The sequence below is a fragment of the Sus scrofa genome, chromosome 2, assembly GCF_054392235.1.
Source record: "Sus scrofa isolate SSC_HxYL_T2T_F1_AM1 chromosome 2, Sscrofa_HxYL_maternal_Yorkshire_Landrace_v2.0, whole genome shotgun sequence".
In the NCBI taxonomy this organism is placed as follows: Eukaryota; Metazoa; Chordata; class Mammalia; order Artiodactyla; family Suidae; genus Sus; species Sus scrofa.
The window spans coordinates 65,592,961-65,613,187 of NC_139384.1; the positions used below are offsets into that span (position 1 = coordinate 65,592,961).

The 20,227-nt window shown below is 35.2% G+C and overlaps 1 pseudogene; it reads left to right on the top strand.

Moving 5' to 3' along the window:
• Positions 1–2,975: 2,975 nt before the first annotated feature.
• The window catches only part of LOC110259609 (olfactory receptor 5V1-like), a 63,754-nt pseudogene continuing 46,502 nt past the window's right edge, over positions 2,976–20,227 (top strand).

Consider the following 20,227-nt stretch of genomic DNA (forward strand, 5'->3'; position numbering starts at 1 on the left):
ATTCTTATGAAATAAAACCTCTCACTTGCTTTTTGTAATTAATTGGTATAAATATAAGCATATGAGTGTATGAAGAATTCTAACTGAAATCAGTTTTTTTGTCATAAGCAGCCAAAAATATAATGACAATTAAACCTTGGGATGCGTGGTTTCATATTAGCCTTCTCTTGGAAATTACAAAGAAAACAAACTTTCTTATTTTCACATATGACATATACTTTTGCATATGGCAAAACCCAAGTGCACCATATATGAAGATTTTTTCTTCAGCAAAGAGTCTCTTCAAGCTTCCACTATTAGAGAAAAAGAAAAGTGGTTAAGCAATAATAATCACTGGAAAATATTAGATTTTATGATAATTCAAAATTTATAATTTAATACATCAATATCAAAAATTACATTTAAATTTTCTTTAAAAATTGGGATTTTTGGTTAAAACTATATTGCTAAAGAGGTTCTATAGTGTTCATTTTTAACTTTTGAAGTGATAGCCAATAAAATAAAGAAATTTTAAAAATCCTTTTTAAGTTTAATATCTCCACTTGCTTTGTGACATCTTTGTTACTTGAGGGTCTCATAGACCCCATTTTCTGGAGAGCATACACTCATATCAGAAAATTTGATTAGATACAGGAACATTTCACATACAGAGGTTTTGGCAACACAATTGTGTGGTTATACACAACTTTTAGGATTGATATTAGACAATTGAAAACATTTACATAGACAACCATTCTATAATATTTGAAAATTTTCAGTTTATCTTACACAATTAGTATTCAGCTTTAACTAATTTCTTATATGTGTACCTTTTCTCATCATATTATATATCTTTACAAATATCAAGTTATCTTAGATTTAAATGTCTAGAATATACTGCACAGTATTCTAGCCTTTTCAGTTTCAGAGGGCTCATTGCAAAAATATGAATATTCACTAAAAGTAAAGTAAGATGTCTAGTTCCTTCTCCTCCCAAAAAAGGTTCAGTAAACTAAAAGCAAAATTCTCATTCCTTTATAAGGTGTGCATTGCAATTTATTCCATGGTTTATATTATGCCCCCTTTTCCCTTAGGGGGAATAAACACAATAATAAGGACTGTAGAGAGTATATCCTTTTCTTCTACATAGTCTAAATTACTACCTACCTAACAATGGACAGTTATTAGTAATAATGGGCACTTACTCTATTGGTAAACAATTTAATGTAAATTGAAAATAAAACTAAAATATAGAGGGGTTAAATTTTCTTTAATTTTCTAGAGTGCAAATAAATGAAATATTTTCCCAGAATTGAATTGCCAGACAAAAGGTAGGATAAATTAATATTATTGATATTTTTTCTGTAAGCAGACTAATCATTTAGCAACATGTGGTAACATCATCCACTTTCTGTAATCTGCATATTTTAAAATAGATAATAAAATTTAACACTATCTGCATGCATTAAACACATGTTTTAAATTGTCTACCATCATGAAAAGTTGATTGCTACAATGATGCATACTTGAATTAAATTTCAACCTGTAACTGAAAATAAATTTTCTAGGAGAAAAACAGTTTATGTAAAACTAACTTAGATATATAAATTTCAAATACATATGTGTAGATAAAACAATATGTGTATATTTAGTGAATTTAAATGAGGGTTTATTTTGCCACTTGCATTTTTTTATAGCTTTGTAAATGTTCATTATTTTGAAAATATTAATGTTGAAGAAAAATTAATCATGAACTTTAAAAATTACAGAGGCAAAAATCAATTCTTCAATCCACTCTGGTGCCCACATACCTACCCAACCATTCTGCTATTGAAAAGAGCATCTGTATTTAACCCTACACTCCAATTTTCTTTTGGAAACATTACATTCCAGTGTATCCAGAGTAATTTGTCTACATGGGCTTCTCCTCTGTTTGCCTTTTTCATTTTTCAATACTTGTTTACTGAAAATTTGAAAGATTTGTAATCTCTTTTTAGAACTTTACATGATTTCTCTTGTACTTTATGAAATAGATTTTAACCACCATGGTTTCACGTTACTCTCAACTTTTAGGACTTTGTTCAATAGCGATGGATGCTCTCTTTAGAAATAATGTGGAAATGCCTATACATTTCTTCCCAAATCATCTTTTTTTTTCCTCTGCTGGAAGTTTGATGATTATGTATGTGCTGGAAATCATGATACCCTTGAATCAGAGAATATCCCTCAAGAATATTGTTAAATAAAAATTACAGTGTTCATTATTTTTCCAAGCTAAAGAAATATGGAAGAGAAATGACATCCCTAACCTTCACTAGGAACCTAGGCTCCTTTACGTTTGCCTTCAGCACTCTAACCCTATGGCTCTAATTCTCAGGAACCAAAGTCAGCATGGCAGCTCCAATGATCCAAGCACTACACCCACTGAAGTTACAAACATCCCTACACTCTGACTACAGCATTTCCAATCATTCTTTAGGGTCCCAACACTTGAAAAGAAAGAAAGGAATGTACACTTAGTTGAGCCCTGTAGAAGAACCTTTCCTAAAAGCAGTTCTACCAAATTCTACTAACTCTATTTGAAAGGGTTCAGTTTTCTGACCACTTCAAATGCAAGAGTCCTGGTTACATTGTTTTCATTTGAGGCAGCTCTTAGGAAAACAATCATAGATTTTAAGGACCACATATATTCTAAATTCTTATTCTGCTTAAATACATGTCTATATAATAACATACTAGTTTTATGTGCATATTTTTAAACTGTTTATTGATATTCAGGCTTAAGTGTTTGCTCTCAGGCTTATATAACATTCCAACCTTGTCTGGCTCAGAATTTTCATTTGTTACTTTGATAAACTACGGGTTGTCCATTAATATTTTTTTCTCATTTTTAAGATGGGAGTAGGGCTGGAGTGAGAGAATTTCCAATTTAAAAGTTATTAGTAAGCATGTCTTCCAGATTAATGGTTATGATATTCAGCCTCTCTTTTAGCTAAATGGAACAGTCATTTGATGTGCGTATTGTCCAACTTATAATTCTAAAAAAGGTAAGAAATTTGTTCTACACTCCTATTCTTAATACCCTTAATATTTCTATAATTTCAAATTGATAGCTTTAATAGTTTTGAAATAAAAAATTAAAATGTAATGTTCATATATATTTCCTTAACTTTAATTATTAATTTATATATTGGTATATGGACCTGCTTCTCTGGGTTTCTCTCTACAGGCAGAGTGCATTAGTTATAATTCCTATAATTATTATTTGTAGGTTTTTATCATTTTAAAAATTACTATTAAAGCAACTATACTTAAAAACTTTGATAAATATAACATGGATTTTTCCTCTTTATTTTTCCATTACGTATTTTTAGTTAATATTACAATAATATTAGCTTTCTTTTTTTAGTATACAGTTCTTTCAAGCACTTGTATTTGTTCTTTGTAACTACCACTACAATCAAATAGATACCTATTTTTCCACACCCCAAACCCTATGATTTTCCTTTGTGGTTACTCTGACTCAGTATCTAAACTCTGACAATGAATAGTCTGTTCATTACTATAGTCTTGCTATTTGGAGAATGTCATATACAAAGAATCTAGATTATGTAACATTTTGAGACTGCTTCTTTCACTCAACATAATCCTTCTGAGATTCATCCAAGTTGTTTCACATATTTACAGTTCATTTTTATTGCTGAGCTGTATTTCATTTTATAGGTATTAAACAGGTTGGGTATCCAATCCTCATTTGGATTGTTTCCTGATTTTGGTGTTCACAGAGTGGCTATAAGTACTCACATGTGCATTCTGCTTTAAATGTAAGTTTTCATTTCTCTCAAATGTATAGTAGTGTAATTTCTTGGTCATATGATTATTATATGTTTAACTCTATGATAAACTGAATTTTTCTTAGTGGCCATACAATTGTACATTATAGTCACCAGCAATGTGCGAGATTTTCAGCTGTACATCCTCACTATAATTTGGCATTGTTGATATATTTTATATTAATAATGCTTCCTCATGTTACTTTAAATTTGCATTCCCAATGTTGCTATGGATATTAAAAGTTTTCATGTATGTATTTATCATTTGTTTATCCTTTCAGTAAACTATTTTTTTTTCTTTTTGGTTGACACCCACAACATATGAAAGTTCTGCCACAGCTGCAGAAATATTAAATCCTTAACCCATGTTCTGGGCCAGGACTGGGATCAAACCCATGCTGTTGCAGAGACAATGCCAGATCTTTAATCCATTGCACCACAGCAGGAACTCTGAAGGGTCCAATTTTAATTTTTGTTTACTTTCTTCCTCTTAGGTATTAAGTGATTTTATTTTATTTTTATTTTTTAATTTTTTATATATAATGATTTTTATTTTTTCCATTATAGCTGGTTTACAGTGTTCTGTCAATTTTATGCTGTACAGCACTGTTACCCAATTACACATACATGTATGCATTCTTTTTTCTCACATATTCATGCTCCATCATAAGTGACTCAGTATAGTTCTCAGTGCTACACAGCAGGATCTCATTGCTTATCCATTCCAAAAGTAGTAGTCTGCATCTATTAATCCAAAGTTCCCAATCCATCCCATTCCCTCCCCCTCTGCCTTGAAAACCACAAGTCTATTCTCCAAGACCATGATTTTTTTTGTGGAAAGGTTCGTTTGTGCCATATATTAGATTCCAGATATAAGTGATATCATATAGTAATTGTCTTTTTCTTTCTGACTCACTTCACTTAATATGAGAGTCTCTAGTTCCATCCATATTGCTGCAAATGGCATTATGTCATTCTTTTTTATGGCTGAGTAGTATTCCACTGTGTATATATACCACTTCTTCCTAATACAATCATCTGTCGATGGACATTTAGGTTGTTTCCATGTCTGGGCTATTGTGAATAGTGCTACAGTGAACATGCGGGTGCATGTGTGTTTTTCAAAGCAAGTTTTGTTTGGATATATGCCCAAGAGTGGGATTGCTGGGTCACAGGATATCTCTATGTATAGTTTTCTAAGGTACCTCCATGCTGTTCTCCATAGTGATTGTACCAGCTTACTTTCCCACCAACAGTGCAGGAGGGTTCCCTTTTCTCCACAGCCCCTCTAGCATTTGTTGTTTGCAGACTTATTAATGATGGCCATTCTGACTGGTGTGAGGTGGTATCTCATTGTAGTTTTTGATTTTTTTTTGAATATTCTTAACACAAGTCCATTGTCAAAAGGTGCTGTTCAAATACCTTCTTCCAAAATATTGTGTACTTTGTCTTATTGTTTTTCCACAAACATTTATTACTTGTTTTAGTGTAGTCACTAATAAATAAGTTCACAGAAAAATAGAGGGAGAAGTATAAAGACTCCCCTTATACACCCTATCCCCATTATCAACATGCCCACACTTCCCCATTATCAACATCCTCAACCAGAATAATATATTTGTTACTATGGATAAACCTATATTGACATATTATAATAATAATCATATATTTTACTTCTTATTCACTGCTGCTATTGTATTAATCACCACAGTATCATAGAGAATAATTTCATTACCCTGAAATCTGTTTATTGAGTCCTATCCACTCTGCTCCAGCAGCCCCAAGAGCCACTGATTTTTTAAATTACTTAATGAATTTTATTACAACTATAGGTGTACAACAATCATCACGACCAAATTTTACAGCATTTCCATCCCAAATGCACATTGTATCCCCCACCCCTCAACCCTTCTCATTTGGAAACCACGAGTTTTTCAAAGTCTGTGAATCAGTATCTGTTCTGCAAAGAAGTTCCTTGTGTTATTTTTTTTTAAATTCCACATGTAAGTGATAGCATTTGATGTTGATGTTTCATTGTCTGATTGTCTTCACTTAAGATGCTAATTTCTAGGTCCATCCATGTTGCTGCAAATGCCATTATTTCTTTCCTTTTAATGGCTGAGTAATATTCCATTGTGTATATGTACCACATCTTCTTGATCCACTCCTCTGTCAATGGGCATTTAGACTGTTTCCATGTCTTGGCTATTGTATATAGTGCTACAGTGAACTTTGGAATGCATGTGGCTTTTCGAGTCATGGTTTTCTCTGGATAGATGCCCAGGAATGGGATTGCTGTATCAAAAACAAAACTAAAAATATGGGCCTTAATTAAACTTAAAAATTTCTGTACAGCAAAGGAAACCCTAAACAAAACAAAAAGACAACCCGCAGAATGGGAGAAATATTTTCAAATGAATCAAGTGACAAAGGACTAATCTCCAAAATTTATAAACTTCTCCTACAGTTCAATACCAAAAAAATAAACAACCATATCAAAAAAATGAGCAGAAGATCTAAACAGACAATTCTCCAAAGAAGACATATGGTTTGCAAAAAACCATGAAAAGATATTCAACATCATTAATTATTAGAGAAATTCAAATCAAAACCACTAAGAGGTACCACCTTACACTGGCCAGAATGGCCATCATCAAAAAGTCTACAAACAATAAGTGCTGGAGAGGTTGTGGAGAAAAAGGAAACCTATTACACTGTTGGTGGGATTGTAAATTGGTGCAACCACTGTGGAAAATAGTATGGCGATTCCTCAGAAAATTAAAAATAGAATTAAGATTTGATCCAGCCACTGATTTTTTCTCTGTCTCCACAGTTTTGCCTTTTGCAAAATCTCATATAGTTGGAATCATATAGTTTGTAGCCTTTACAAATTGGCTTCTCTTACCTACTGACTTGCCCTTAGGGCCCTTCTTTTATTTATTTATTTATTTATTTTTAATTTTTTTTTTTATTTTCCCACTGTACAGCAAGGGGGTCAGGTTATCCTTAGATGTATACATTGCCAAGGCTTAGGGCCCTTCTTGATTTTCAAGTCTTGATAGTTCATTTCTTTTAGCACTGAGTAAATAGTCCATTGTCTGGATATACCACAGTTTGGAAAGTGTTGGTTGTTTCCAACTTAAAGTTTAGAAAGCGTTGGTTGCTTCCAAGTCTTGGCATTTATGAATAACACTGCTAGGAACATTGATATATAGGTATTGTGCAGACCCAATTTCAAATCCTCTTGGTAAAGACAAAAAAATCATGGCAGCTGTATTGTATGGTTACAGTGAATTTAGTTTTTTTGTAAGATGCCACAGGACTGCCTACCAAAGAGACTATACCATTTCAAATCCTTTTTGTAATTGTTATTTCCCCAACACAATTTTTTTCCAGTGTTCAGTTACCCAGCTACCAGTTACATATACATGTATACATTCTTTTTTCTCCCATTATCCTCCAAAGATGGCAAGAATCTCTTGACATAACTGGGTAAAACAACAGAAAAGAGGTAAGAGAGAAAAGGGGAATCAGGACAGGATGGGACTAGCATTCCTGAGAGGGAGCTGTGAAGAAGAAAGGGAACCTACACCCTGGGAAGCCACCTAACTGACAGAAAGATCAACCTAGTCAAAGGGCTCTCCAGGACACCTAGAAAAGCAGCAGCAGGTCTGAGAACTGAAAAGATGCACAGAGTGAGAGACACACAGATCATATGAATCACTGGCACAGACAGCATTTTAAATTCTTAAGAGTAATGAATGAGCTCCACATCCTTGGTATTATCAGCATTCTGGCTTTTGTCATTCTTCTGGGTAGGTATTAGTTTCTCATTATTGTTAATTTGTATTTCCATAACATATGATGTGGTGTATCTTTTCATTTGCTTGTCATCTGTATATCATATTTGGTATATTCTGTCAGAACTTTGGCATGTTTTTAAGTGAATAGTTTTTACTTATTCTTGAGTTTTAAGATTAAAAAAAATTCATATAGCAGTCTCTTATCAGACATATCATATTTTCTCCAAGACCGTGGCTTTTCTCTCCTTTTTTTGACACTGCATTTTGCGAGAAGTTTTACACTTTAAAGAAGTCTTGCTTATTGGTTAATTATATGAATAATTATCACAGATTTTGTCATTAGTCTTTTTATTTTTTTAATTTATTTCAAAAGTAGGCATTTATTTTCCAAAATTTCTTCCTGTCTCCACTCATTGGTGATTTTAGGTAACAGATTTTTATTTTGATAAAGTCCAATTATCTTTTCCTTTTATAGAGTGTGCTTTTGGTGTTATGCCTAAGACTTCTAACCAGATTTTCTTTGTGCTTCTTTCTCCAAGTTTTATAAATTTATGATTTCTTTTAACAGGTCATATTTTATAGAATATGAGGATTAAGTCAAATTTCCTATCACATATAGATGTCTGAATATACTAACACCAATTTCAAAATATCATCCTTCTCCATTTAATTGCTTTTATATGTATATTTGTTAAAAATAAATCGCCACATTAGTATGGGTCAATTTTTTGGACTTTTCTAAAAACATGGAATACCATTTCACTTAACTTGTAATTTGATATCTTTCATCAATATTTTAAAGTTTGCATTGTACATATTCTGTACATACTCTACTTAGATATTTACATAATATTTTGTTTATGTTAATTGTATTCATTGTTCTTTTATATGTTGTATTCCAAAATTTTAACTCTATATGAGAGAAATACAGTATATTTTTATTTTCCTCATGTATCCTAAGATCTTGCTGCACTGATTTATTAAATAAACAGAGGGTGTTTTGTTTTAGCGCATTTTTATACTGGACATTTGATATTTTGATTTTACTATACATACACTTTGATCATATTGATGTTAATATTTTTATATTAAAATCATGTCTTCGGGAAATAGAAACATGTTAAGGTCTATTTTTTATCTCTATGACTTTTATTACATTTCCTGTCTTATTGCAATGGTGAACTCTTTAGGATAATGTTGAATAGGACTGTGGGGATTGAGATAATTGCCTTTTTCCCTAAGATTATTTTAGCAAGAAATCATGCTTATCATTAAGTATGACATTGAGTTTTATATAGATGATATTTCTTAGCCGATAGAATCGATTGGCTAATATTTTGTTGAGCATATTCATCCCCAAGTTTATGAAAGTTTTGTTTGTTTGTTTATTTAATTTATGGTACACATTGGTGTTGGTTTGGGATTCAAAGTCAGGAACAGAGTGTCAAATAAATGTCACATTTCACATCTTTCCGACTTACTCTTCTGCCATCAGTACGAGAAAGTGCTCTGTTTTTAAGACTTCAAGTGATTCCATAGGATCCACATGGATAATCCAGGATAATCTTCTGCTTTTAAGGTCAACCTTGCCACATGAGATTACAAAATAATGAGAATGATTTCTTATCATATTCACAGGTTCCAAGGAGTAGGACATGTAAACCTGGAGCAGTGTTAGACATTTTCCAAACACAATTAGACATATTAATTTTTCAGAGAATACTTTGGGTCAATATTTTTCCATTTTAAGTAGAGTGTAGAATTTTATCACCATATACATCCTTTTACCTCTCATCTTGATGTGTTTTGGTCTGTATGTTTTGACATCTCCAAACATTACACACCTCATGACACAAATTACACCTATCATAGTCTAACAACCAACATATTTTAAGGAATTCAAGCAAGAATAATTGATTAGCATTGTTTGACCCTTCATTCCTGCTGATTCCAAATTTCTATCTGATCCCATTTCTCATCTATCTAAAGAATATTTATTTAAATAAATTTTAACAAATTTGAAGGCAACAAATATTCTTAGTTTTCATTTAGCTGAGATTTTTTATCGCATTTTTATTCCTGAAGTATATTTTCATTAGGTAGAGAATTCTGGATTAGCTATTATTTTTTAGTACTAGAAACATTGTTCTAATTCCTTCTGTTCTCCATGGTTACAGATTAGAATGTGTACTCATTTGGCTTATTACTTACCTTATATAATATATCATTTTTCTGATTTCTATCAAGGTTTATCTTTGAGTTTAATTTTTATCAGGTTTGATTATATTGTGAGTATGCAAATACATGTCTGAATTTATTCTCATTAAGACTTCTTTAACTTCTGGAATCTATAAATTTGTGTTCTTTTCCAAATTTGGAATGTTTTCATCTATAATTTCTCCCAATGCTTTTTTAAGTATGAATTCTTTATCATTTCCTTTTGGGACCACAGTAAGAAGAATAACAGATTTTTTTTATTTCCAGTTTTTCATAAAGTTACCTGACACTTGATCTTTTCAATCTGCAAACTTTGATGTCAATATTACTCAGCTTGAAAAATTTCTAACAAAGTATCACAATATTTTCTGGTTCTTTCTTCTATGATCTTCACTCATTTGAGTTTATCTACTAGCATGGTGTCTGTTTTTTCCTCTAAAATTTCTGTTTGTTTTTGTTTTGTTTTTCATTCTTACAAGTTTTGGTATTTTTAAGTACTCTATGTATATTTTAAACTTTTTTGTAGATCATTATCAATGAAAAAAGAGTATTTGCAATGTTGTGTGTTTCAAGGGTACAGCAGTAATTAAGTTACACACAAAATATTGAATATAGTTCTTTGTTCTATAGAGTAAGTCCTAGTTGGGATATATATAAAAGAGATATACACACTGCTAAATATCTATATATAAACACACTGCTATGTAGATATGTGTGTGTATGTGTTAATCCCAAACTCCTAAATTAATCTTCCATCCAAAACTTTAAACTTTGGTAACCATAAGTTTGTTTTCTATGTCTGTGTGTTTATTTCAGTTTTGAAAATAAGTTCATTTTTTAAGATTCCACATGTAAGTGATATCGTATGATGTTTGTTTTTCTCTGTATTGCTTATTTCACTTAGTGTGATAATCTCTAGGACCATCCATGTTGCTGCACATGGAATGGTTTCATTCTTACAGCTGAGTAATATTCAACTGTATAAATATACAACATCCCAGAATTTCCCATGTGTCTCAGAGGTAACAAACCTGACTATGAGGGTTCGGGTTCAATCCCTGGCACTGCTCAGTGGGTTAAGGATACAGTGCTGCCATGAGCTGTGGTATAGGTCTCAGATGCAGCTCAAGATCTGGCATTGCTGTGACTGTGGCATAGGCTGGCAGCTGTAGCTCTAATTTGAACCCTTAGCCTGGGAACTCCCATATGCTATGGGTGTGGCCCTAAAAATAGATAAAAAGATAAATAAATAAATAAACCACATCCTATTTATTCACTCCTCTGTTACTGGACATTTAGGTTGCTTCCAAACTCAGCTTTTGGAAATGGTGCTGCGATGAACATTGGGGTGGATGTAATATTTGAATTATGGTTTCTCCCCATAGCTGCCCAGGAATGGGACTACTGGATCATATAATAGTTCTATTTTTCATTTTTTCTGGAAACTCCATATTGTTCTCAAAAGTGGTTGTACCAATTTACATGCCCATCAACAGTGTATCAAGTTTGCCTTTTCCCAAACCCTCTCCAACATTTATTATTTATAGAAGTTTTGATGATGACTGTTGTGACTGGTATGAGGTGATACCTCATTGATGTTTTGATGTATATGTCTCTAATAATTAGTGATGTTGAGCATCTTTTCATATTTTTGTGTGTTTTTGGGCATTTATCTGTCTCCATTGGAGAAATGTATTTTAGAACTTCTGCCTATGTTTGTTTTTGTACCATTGAGCCATATGAGTTGGTTGTAAATGTGTGTTTAATCCCTTGTCAGTTACATCATTTGCATAGACCTTTCTCCCATGTAGTAGGTTGCCTTTTATCTATTTCCAAATCAAAGTTACAGATCAATCATCCCAATAATGCTCTCTTTTTTTACTGATTGTTTTATGTTATTTCTACCTAATGTTTTCTTATATTCTTCCTCCACTTATTCTCTATTTCACTCTGTCTCCCCTTTTCCTATGACACTTTCCATTCTCAGTTCTGCGTGTCCCTACAAGGAGTGAATCTCTGATTTAGATATCTAAATGGCTCAATATATTATCAGCATCTTAGCCTTTACATGGGCATAACTGACAGTATCATGATTTAATTTACACCACATCTCATAGACAGACCCATACACAGAACTTCTAATTAGGTACCTTATGATTTTTTTTTACATAATGAGTTTTATTTTTTTCCATTATATTTGGATTACAGCATTCTGTCTATTTTCCATTGTACAGCATGGTGACCCAGTTACACATACATGTGTACGTTCTTTTTCTCTCACATATTCAAGCTCCATCAAAAGTGACTAGACATAGTTCCTGGTGCTACACAGCAGGATCTCACTGCTAATCCATTCCAAATGCAATAGTCTGCATCTGTTAACACCATACTCCCAGTCCATCCCATTCTCTCCCCCTCCTCCTTGGCAACCACAAGTCTATTCTTTAAGTCCATGATTTTATTTTCTGTGGGAAGGTTCATTAGTTCCACATATTAGATTCCAGATATAAGTGATGTCATATGGTATTTGTCTTTCTCTTTCTGACTTACTTCACTCAGGATGAGAGTCTCTAGTTCCATCCATGTTGCTGCAAATGGCATTATTTCATTCTTTTTATGTCTGAGTAGTATTCCATTGTGTATATATACCACATCTTCCTAATCCAATCATCTGTCAATGGACATTTGCTTTGTTTCCCCGTCTTGGCTATTGAGAATAGAGCTGCAATGAACATGCAAGGGCATGTGTCTTTTCTAAGGAAATTTTTGTCCAGATATATGCCCAAGAGTGGGATTGCGGCATCATATGGAAGTTCTATGTATAGATTTCTAAGGTATCTCCAAACTGTTCTCCATAGTGGCTGTACCAGTTTACATTCCCACCAGCAGTGCAGGAGGGTTCCCTTTTCTCCACAGCCCATCCAGCACTTGTTATTTGTGGACTTATTAATGATGGCCATTCTGACAGTTGTGAGGTGGTATCTCATGGTAGTTTTGATTTCCATTTCTCTAATAATCAATAATGTTGAGCATTTTTTCATGTGCTTATTGGTCATTTGTATCTCTTCCTCAGAGAAATGTCTATTCAGGTCTTTTGCCAATTTTTCCATTAGGATGTGGATTTTTTTGCTGTGGAATTGTATAAGTTGCTTGTATATTTTAGAGATGAAGCCCTAGTCAGTTGCATCATTTGAAACTATTTTCTCCCATTCTGTAAGCTGTCATTTTGTTTTCCTTTTGGTTTCTTTGACTGTACAAAAACTTGTCAATTTGATTAGGTCATTTTGGTTTATTTTTGCTTTTATTTCTGTTGCTTTTGGAGACTGACCTGAGAAAACAGGTTGATGTCATAGAATATTTTGCCTATGTTCTCTTCCAGGAGTTTGATGATGTCTTGTCTTATATTTAAGTCTTTCAGCCATTTGGAGTTTATTTTGGTGCATGGTGTGAGGGTGTGTTCTAGTTTCTTTGATTTGCATGCAGCTGTCCAGGTTTGCCAGCAAGAATTTCTGAAAAGACTGTCTTTTTGCCATTTTATGTTCTTGCCTCCTTTGTCAAAGATTAATTGACCATAGGTCTGGTTTTATTTTGGGGTTCTCTATTTTGTACCATTGGTCTGTATGTCTGTTTTGGTACCAGTACAACACTGTCTTGAAGACTGTGCCTTTGTAATAGTGCCTGAAGCCTGGGAGAGTTATTCCTCCTGCTTTGTTTTTGTTCCTCAGAATTGCTTTGACAATTCTGGCTCTTTTGTGGTTCCATATAAATTTTTGGATTGTTTATTCTAGTTCTGTGAAAAATTTCATGGGTAATTGGATAGGGATTGCATTGAATCTGTAGATTGCTTTGGGTAGTATGTCCATCTTTACAATGTTAATGGTCCAGCCCAGGGCATGGAATATTTTTCCGTTTCTTTACCTCTTCTTTAATTTCCTTGATTAACGTTTTATACTTCTCAGCATATAAGTCTTTCACCCCCTTGGTCAGGTGTATTCCCAGTTATTTGACTTTTTGTGGTATTTTAAAAGCTATTGTGTTTCTGTATTTCTTTTCTAATATTTCTTTTTTAGCATACAGAAATGCGACTGATTTCTGAATGTTAATCTTATATCCTCTTACTTTGCTGAATTTGTTGATCAGTTCAAGTAGTTTTGGGGTTGTGCCCTTAGGGTTTTCAATATATAGTATCATGTCATCTGCATAGAGTGACAGTTTTACCTCTTCTCTTCCTATTTGGATGCCTTTTATTTCTTTTGTTTGTCTGATTGCTGTGGCTAGGACTTTCAGTACTCTTTTGAATAACAGTGGTGAGATTGGGCATCCTAGTCTTGTTCCAGATTTTAGTGGGAAGGCTTTCAGCTTTTCTCCACTAAGTATTATATTTCCTGTGGGTTCATCACAAATGGCTTTGATTATGTTAATGTATGTCCCTCTATACCCACTTTTGTAAGAGTTTTTATCATGATTGGATATTGTACATTGTCAAATGCTTTTTCTGCATCTATTGAGATGATCATATGGTTTTTGACTTCCCTTTTGTTAATGTGATGTATGATGTTGATTAATTTGCATATGTTGAACCATCCTTGAGCACCTGGGGTGAATCCCACCTTGTCATGGTGTATGAACTTTTTGACATGTTTTTGGATTTGGTTGGCTAAAATTTTATTGAGATTTTCTGTGTTTTTATTCATCAAAGATATTGTCCTATAGTTTTCTTTTTTTGGTGGTTTCTTTGTCTGGTTTTGGAATTAGGTTGATGATGGCATCATAGAATGGCTTTTGGAGTGTTCCTTCTTCAATCTTTTGAAAAAGTTTAAGGAGTATGGGCTTAAGTTTCTCTTTGTATGTTTGTTAGAATTCACCTGTGAAACAATCTGGCCCTGCACTTTTATTCATATGGAGTTCATTTATGACATATTCAATTTCATTTTTGTGATCCATCTGTTCACTTGATCTATTTCTTCTTGATTCAGTTTTGGCAGGCTGTAGGTCTCTAGAAAGTGGTCCATTTCTTCTAAGTTTTCAAATTTGTTAGCACACAGTTTTTTTAGTATTATCTCATGGTCTTTGTATTTCAGTAGTGTCTGTTGTGACTTCTCCTTTTTCATTTCTTATTTGGTTTATTTGGGTTTCTTATTTCCTCTTCTTTGTGAGTATAGCCAGAGGTTTTTCAATTTTGTTTAACTTTTCAAAGAACCAACTGTTGGTTTTATTGATTTTTTTTCTATAGTTTTTTAAATATCTATTTTATTCATTTCCTCTCTGATCTTTATGATTTCCTTCCCTCTGCTGACTTTAGGCTTTTTTTTCTAATTCATTTAGGTGGTGAGTTAAGCTGTCAATTTGAGATTTTTCTTCTTTTCTGAGGAAGGCCTGTATTGGTATGAATTTTCCTCTGTGTTCTGCTTTTGTGGCTTCCCATAGATTTTGAGGTGTTTGTCTTCATTATTATTTTCTCAAGGTAATTTTTAATTTCCTTCTTGATTTCCTCATTGACCTATGGGTTTTTTAGTAGAATGTTGCTTCATCTCCATGTAGTCATATTTTTCTCACATCTTTTCCTGTGATTAATTTCTAGGTTCATGCCATTGTGGTCAGAGAAGATACTTGAAATAACTTCTATACTCTTAAATTTGTTGAGGCTAGCTTTGTGCCTCAAATGTGATCAAATCTTGAGATATTCCAAGTGCACTTGAAAAGAAAGTATATTCTGATTTTTTTGGATGTAATGTCCTGAAAATGTGTATTACATCTAACATTTCTATTATCCTTTAGGATCTCTGTTGCCTTATTGATTTTCTGTCTAGAGGATCTGTCCATTGATGTGACTGGGGTGTTAAAAATCTTCTACTATGATTGTATTCCCATCAATTTCTCCCTTTATGTCTGTTAGTATGTGTTGGAAGTATCTGGGTTTTCCTATATTAGGGCATATATACTGATGATTGAATATCCTCTTCTTGAATGGGTCTTTTAATCATTAAATAGTGTTCCTCTTTGTCTTTCTTTATGGCCTTCATTTTAAAGTCTGTTTTGTTTGATATGAGGATTGCAACTCTGGCTTTCTTATCTTGTCCATTGGCATGAACTTTCTTTTCCAATACCCCCACTTTCAATCTATATGTGTCTTTTGCCCTAAGTCTCTTGTAGGCAGCAGGTTGAAGGTTTTTGCTTTTTTATCAAATCTGCCACTCTGTTTTTTGATTGGAGCATTCAGTCCACCATGGCCATTAAGGTGATTATTGATAGATATGTATTGATTAACATTTTAAACGTTGTTTTCCAGTTGAATATATGTTTCTCTTTTCTTCTTTTCTTTTTTGGGTTTGGGGCTTGAGTACTTTTTTTTTCAGTTTTTGTGAATGTAATGTTCTATTTTGATTTGTGGTTGCCCTGTTTTTAAGGATGTTAACCTCTTGCTATATATGCTTGTTTTAGCCCAATAGTCATATAGGCTGAAACACATCATTAAAATAAAAAAATAATCTCTATTTTCTCTCTTTCCTTCCCCACATTGTATGATTTTGATTTTTTTAATATCTTCATGTTTAGAACTGTATGCTGGCTTATTTAAGTGACTGCTTTCCAATTGTGGTTTCCTCCATCCTAATTCTTCTTCTTCTTCTTCTTTTAAATTAGAGAAGCCCTTTAAGTATTTCTTTTACAAAGGCTTTGTATTGCTGTACTCTTTTAGCTTTTGTTTGTTGGATAAATTCCTTATTTCCCCTTCTATTATAAATTATATTCTTTCTGGATACAGTATTCTAGGTTGCATTTTTTTTTCCTTTCAGCATTTTAAAGGTATCTTGCCACTCCCTTCTGGCCTGTAGTGTTTCTGTAGAGAAATCAGCTGAAAGCATTATGGGGGTTCCCTTATAATTAATGCTTGGCTTTTTCTCTGGCTGCCTTTAGAATACTCTCTTTATCTTTAATTTTGCCATTTTTATAATAATATGACTTGGTGTGGGCCTGTTTGGGTTCAACTTGTTTGGAGCCCTCTGTGCTTCCTGTATCTTGATGTCAGTATCCTTTATATTTGGAAAGTTTTAGTCATAATTTCTTCAAATATATTTTCAGTCCCCTTTTGCTTTTTCTCCTCTTTCTGGAATTCCTATTATACATAGATTGGCCTGCATTATATGATCCCATAGGTCTCTTATATTGCTTTCTTTTTTTTTAATTTGGTTTTCTGTCTTCTGTCCTGATTGGGTGATTTCCATTATTCTGTCTTCCATGTCACACATTTGTTCCTCTGCATCATTCATTCTGGTCTTTATTGCCTTTAGCTCAGTTTGTATGTCTGCAAATGAATTTTCTAGTTTTTCTTGGCTCCTCCTTATATCTTCTAGTTCCTTTCTAAAGGAATCTGCGTTACTGTCCATATACTCTCTTAATTCCTTCAGTATTTTCACTATCTCCCTTTTGACTCCAATTCTGTCAGGCTGCAGAGGTCTGTTTCACTGTTGACTGCTTTAGGTGAATTCTCCTGTTGCTTTAACTGGGAATCATTTCTGAGCTTCTTCATCTTGCTTGTGTTTTTATTTTTCTGTGAGTTTGGGGAAGCCAAACTGTAGTCTTGTGAGGCTACTTCAATGCAAATATACCCCTTTATATTTTTTGGGTGTTACTATTTACTTTTTGTGTGGGAGTTTGAATATTTGGTGTCTCTTTCTTCAGTGAGAGTAGGCTGTTATCCCCAGGATGTTCAGTGTGTTTTCAGGGAGAAGGAGGCAATGGGTAGGGCCCACAGTCAGTGTCTGTTTTTTGGGCTTTCAACAGCAGCAAGGATCTTCAGAAAGGTGGCACAGGCTACTCCTAGTTTCAGGGACCTGGGAAGTGGTAATTAGCTCTAGGCAGATCTACAATGTGACCAGAGCATTTGGCAGTAGCAGTAGCAGGGTGCATGAGTTCTCAGGTGGGAGGGAGAGCAATAACAGCTTGTATTTGATTGCAGTGTCCTCCTCTGAGGTGATTGGAACCCAGGTGGTGCCTCTCTGGGGACTCCTAGTGGGAACAGGCCATGACCACCTCTAGAGTCAATGATAACTGTGGTGATTTGCCCCACCCCACACACATATAGACCATCCATGAAACATCCCACCTCACTTAGCCCACATAGGAGGTGCTATACAGGCTGCTCCTAGTTGCAGGATCCTGGGAAGTGACAGAAATCAGGCAAGTGGGTACTGCCTGGTACATTTGGCAGTGGCAGCAGCAGAGTGGGTGTGTTCCCAGGGATAGGAGAAAACCAACAGGTGATTCAGTCACAACGCCCTCCTCTGTGGTGACCTGGAGCTGAATGGGTCTGCAGGTGATATCTGTGCATGGAACTCTAGTGATGGTGAGCCACTCCTACCTCTGGAGCCAGAGAAAACTGCATTGGTTTACCCCTGCCTCCTGTTGACCATGCCAGAAACACCTCATCCTGCTTAGCTCCACAGGAGGTGCTGAACAAGCTGCTCCTAGTTGCAGGTTCCTAGGAAGAGACAGTGATCAAGGGTCTGGGCAGTGCCCAGAGTGCTTGGCAGTGGCAGCAGGACAGGTGTGCTCCCAGGGGTGCTAGAGCAACAACAGGTATTGTTCGGTTGCAATGTCCTTCTCTCTGGTGCCCGCTGAGGTGGTTGGTGCTGCAAGTGATTTTTGTTCAGGTATCCATAGTGGCGGTGCACCATGCCCACCTCTGGAATCAGGGATAACTGCCATGGTTTGCCCCTGCCAACTGCTGACCATGCAAGAAGCACCTGTCCCACTTAGCCCACACAGAAGGTGCTGCACCAGTTGCTCCTAATTGTAGGATTATGGGAAGGGACAGTGACCAAGTGTCTGAGTGCTGCCCAGAACAATTAGCAGTGGCAGCTGCAGGGTGAGTGTGTTCCAAGTGGAGTGAGAGCAACAGCATATGGTTCTTGGTTGCAGTGCTCTCTTTTTTTCTTTTTTGACAACCCCTGAGGTGACCAGAGTCACAGGTGTGGCGCACTCACAGGCCCCTACTGGTGGAAAGCCACACCTCCCCCTGGACTCTGAGACAACCACTGCTGTCTGTCCCTGCCACCTGTAGATTGTGCAAGAAGCACCATATCACACTTATCCCCCAATGCCCTTAACCCACACAAGAGGTGATGGCCACAGTAGCCTGCATGAGAAGCACCCCATCTCCCCTTAATGATCAAGAGGCTTCTCTACCACCTGTAGCTTGCCCCAGAGCATCCCCACCTTCTGAGAGCCTGCAGGCATGAACATACTCAGGTGCAGGGAATTTCCTATGGTGGTCCACCCTTCCTCACTTGTCCTCCCCAACAATGGTGCCTTGACTCTCCTGTGGGCCCGGATCTTCTCCCGGGTTCCCTCTGCCTATCCCTGGCATTCCCCTACTCAGCCTGTGGTGTACCACTCCCCCACCCATGGCACATTGCTTCTTAGCTCTCAGGCTGTCCCCACAGTGCCATCCCTGGTCATTACACTGGACTGACCTCCAGAGCCTAAGTCTCAATGCTCAGCCCCCACCCAAGTGTCTCAGGTTGTGCTGTCCAGGCTAGTGGTTCATATTATTTGTGCAGCTCTCACTCTGCTTTGCTATTCTCAGTCCAGCTGCTGCACTTTTCTAAGCGACTTTGAGGTCCCTCCAACTTGGCTGATCTTCCTGTCAGTTAGGTGGCTTCCCAGGATGTGGGTTCCTTTTCTCCTTCACAGCTCCCTCTCAGAAATGCTAGTCTTATTCTGATTCCTTTTCTCTCTCTCTCTTTTTAATTTGTTCTACCTAGTTATGTCAAGGTTTTCGTGCCTTTTTTGGAGGTTTAAATTCTTCTGCCAGCATTCAGTTGATGATCTGTGTGAGTCGTTTCACATGTGGATATGGTTTTTTGATGTGTTTGTGGGGGAAAGTGAGCATGATCTCTTATTCTCTGCCATATTGATCTACCTTATGTTGTTTTAATCAGTTTTCTCCCACTATGCAAACTAAAAATCATGACACCAGACTGCTTTGCATTGAAGTCCAGCACTTCCATTAAATTTGCACCGAGATCTATAATTTCTGACTGTGGATGACACATCATCATCATCATCATCATCATCATCATCATTCCATTCACTTTTCTTGTCACATGTACAGATAGGAATATCTCGTACTGCTTTAAGTCAGAATTCATGTATAATTTCCCCCACTCTTGACATCCAGATTACTTTCAAAATTTACCCTCCAATCTGGTGATCACTAACAATATATCCCCACTCTGCATTTCTTACTCTCTCATCACTCTGCCATACAGTTGTCTTCTTCCTCCAGTCTACATTCTGTCTTTCTAAAATCACTAAGTGTTGGAATAACATCATAGTGAGGTATTCTGATGTTATTCAAAAACACCCTGTCTCTTCCTCCTCTGGACTGCCATA